Source organism: Propithecus coquereli, unplaced genomic scaffold (assembly GCF_000956105.1).
Source record: "Propithecus coquereli isolate 6110/MARCELLA unplaced genomic scaffold, Pcoq_1.0 Scaffold534, whole genome shotgun sequence".
Classification (NCBI taxonomy): Eukaryota; Metazoa; Chordata; class Mammalia; order Primates; family Indriidae; genus Propithecus; species Propithecus coquereli.
This window is the reverse complement of record NW_012151219.1, coordinates 594,738-598,250: the sequence shown is the minus strand read 5'-3', so window position 1 is coordinate 598,250 and position 3,513 is coordinate 594,738. Positions and strand designations below refer to the sequence as shown.

At 43.0% G+C, this 3,513-nt stretch overlaps 1 pseudogene; it reads right to left on the bottom strand.

Annotated features, from left to right (window-relative positions):
- Window positions 1-215: 215 nt before the first annotated feature.
- LOC105820690 lies at window positions 216-3,267 on the bottom strand (annotated as a pseudogene).
- Window positions 3,268-3,513: the final 246 nt, after the last annotated feature.

The window sequence follows — 3,513 nt, the reverse complement described above, 5'->3', positions numbered from 1 at the left end:
GACCTAGAGTATAACTCAAATGTGATTCAAGGGTGCAGAAAGAAACCTGACGCAAACAGAGCCCTGAGGGAAGGGGTGGTGATCTTATTTTGAGGCATTAGAGCAGGTTCAATCTGATGGCTTGAAATGGCTTCAAACACTTTCTTACTCTTAGCGCCATGGTTGAGAAGCCCTTTCCTTATGATCTAGAATACTCAGGGAAATCTCGACTAGTTTTACATTTGATTATTTCTTTCCTGCATCTTCTCAATTGTTTCTTCCTTATGTTTTCCATTTTCCTTTCCCACTTGGTGAGCTTTGGCTTTCCATTCCAGGATCCTTTTGCATCTCTGTCCAGCTTTAGCTCAGTGATAACCACCCCGCTGGGGCGAACACCCACATGGATGGTGTTCCCTTAGCCTTCTCCTGCTACATCCGCTCAGTGTAGACGACATATTTCTTCCTGTAAACCTGGAATACTCTGCCGACCTGCTGACCTTTTAGTGTCCTGTCACAACCTGAACTTCATCATCCTTTCAGGTGGACATGGACCGAACATTCTATTTCTGTCTCAGCTCTTTGGAAAGAGGGGAAGATAAAATTTTCCTGTGAATGTGGGAAGGTACATTGAAATGCCTCTTCCAGTTCTTGCTTCAGTCAGAAGTTACAAAGGGATTGAATTTGTTAACAGAAAAAAACCCAAACTCTGTAAAATAATTTAAAGAGGTTTATTCTGAGCTGAATGTGTATGACTGGCCCAGAGCACATGGCCTCAAGAGGTCCTGAGAAAACGTGCCTGCAGAAGCCAGGTTACAGCGTGGTTTTTTATACATTCGTGGAGACGGGAATTACACGTGAGATGGTAAGTCAGCATGTGGAAGGCCTACACTGGCTGGCCGGAAAAGGTGGGAAATCTCAAAGGGGGCAGATGGAGGGTGGCTTATAGGTTATGGGTGGCTTTGACGACTCTGATTTGTAATTGGTTAGAGAAATGAAGCTTTGTCTAAAGGTGTGGAATGTTTTAAGGCTGTAAGCTGCCAGATATTTACCTGAAACTCAAGTGATCCGTTAGGTAAATGGATGGCCTGCAGGTGCGCTTTAAGCTTTGCCTTGCATGGCCTTTGGCCTCTTAATGACTTAGTAACTTATTGTTCCGAAGAGTGACTCCAAAAGGGAGGGGGGATGAGGAGACAAGCCTCAGCTCCCTTCTCCTTATGGCTGGAAACTCAGCTTTAAGGTTTTTCTGGGGTTCCCCTTGGCCAGGAGGGGGGTCCATTCAGTCAGCTGGGGGGAGCTTAAGATTTTATTTTAGTTCACAAATTTCATTTTGGCCACTGTGGTTTCACTGAAAAAGGGAAGAGACAACTATTTTTATAGTAATTAGTCTGGTTATGAGAAGGCAAGAGATGTCTCTCAATTTATGTTTTATGTTTGCCTTAATGAGGAAGACAATCCGAGCCCACACCTCTCTTCTTCACATTAGAGGCTGAATGGATGCCCCACTGATAACCCCATCGGGTCACCCCAATTGATCCCTGAACCTCACCTCTCAGCAATCTGAAGCAAGCATTTTGGGGGTGAATATGGGGCAGTTCTTATATATTTGCATAATGTATGTTGGGAAATGGTGGCAAGTTGATTGTACCCTTTCAACCCATGTATCCAATTATACCATGCAGGGCAAGGTAAATGAACATGTTTTATTTTCAAGGATCAGTAGGCACATATGTTTAAAATTGGTCATATATACATTACAATAAGCAACCTAAGCTCTTTTCCCCAGAAAATGTGTTTCTGGGAAAGACATATTCCTGTCTTCTATACAATGGTGATGGCTGTTTGCTGTATGAACATGAGAGAAACTGCAATAAAAATGGGGAAACAGATGCTAATATCACCTCTGACATTGCCCTAGACAGGCAAAAGTGTGAAAGTGATTAGTCTGCTAACAATTGCAAATCATGCTACAGACATGTGTTACCAAAAATTTTAAAAGCACACATACATATTTTTTATATATAGTATGTATATAGCTGATAATCCTGCTATAGCTTGGCTGAAAGGAAAAACAAAGGCACTGTGGTGTTAACATTGCAAGGCTATTATCCATCTTGAGGGAAATGTTTCGATGCTGATGATAGCAGAACTGAAGTTAGAAACACAGATTATTAAGAATATGGCAGATGAGGGTAAAAGTACAGTGTTTAGGGAGGATGTGTCCAACAGCCCTGAGGGTTTGGTTGAGGCAGTGCTGCTGGCTGTTTGTTTACTTATTTATTTGCTACCATAGAGGCTCCAGTGCCTAGAACAGAGAGGGTGTCTCTGAACCACGTATATCATTCATCAGCCTGTGATACAGTCTGTAATGCCACCAAACTGCCAAGGGGCTGCCCAGCCGTCCTGAGATACAGTGGGGAGATGCTTTGTGCAGTCTCCTCAGACAAGGTGTCTAAAACACAGGACTCTTAAAAAGACACAGGACCTGTAGAGGAATCTCAAGTAGCCGAGAGCAATGATAGGGAAGTTTAAAAATTTTTTTTTTATTGAAATTGAGAATTCCTATGTGAAATTTTCATAGTGCTGAATATTACTATGCGTTTTATTTTGGGAATTCAAACCAGACGTGATCTTTTACAAACCCCTAGCATGTGGGGGTGATCACCAGGAGTTTTCAGAGACTTATGGACAGAGGTGGGCCCAGAAGCTTACATCCAGCTGCAGTTGTCAAGAGAGTGTAAAACAGCCCATTGTCCTGAGACAGTGGAGGATTCCACACGCTGTGGAATCCCTTGTCGCAGACTATTATGAGTTTATTGGTGATAGACTGATGAAGACAACATGAAGGACAAAAGGAGAGGGCACATGGAGAGTTAGAATCTGTTTTTCTACTCAGATAATCCATTATAATAATCAGCATCTTGTGAATTTTAATTACTTGGAGGCTCAACATGTTTTTGCTGCAGCTCTTCGGCAGTGTTGCGTGAGGTAGGACGCTGCTGGTGCAGGCAGGGGTCTTCCTTTCAGAAAAAAAGATACAGAGGAAAGGTGGGGAATTATCTGAGGTACATTTGGATGCAGCTGTTAATGTGACCATGGTGAACAGGAACGCTTTCTTTCTGGGAGGTCAGCAAAGTCCTCAAATGGTTTTTATACTTTTAGACTCTGAGCATTGCAACAGAATGATGGCTGTTTCTGGGATGACTCACATTGGTGGTGAATGCTATGTAACGTGTAAGAATCCACACTGGTGTAATTGCAAACATCTAGAATGCTGCAGCTGTCAGTCATCGCAGCGTGACAGGTGGCCTACACTGCTTGTCCCTGCCCTCGGCTCTTTCAGAACGGCACCGTGTAAAGACAGTAACACCAAGCTTAGCTTTGTAGGAGAGACACTGAGTTGTGTGTGCTTTTAAATGTGAGGTTTGTCAAAAAAGAATCAGATCCGATTTAAAAATTGTGGAAATTTATTGTGCACACAAAAGAACAACTGGGGAACAGGGAAACTTCGAACCGGAAGTGGTTCGTGACTGGCAT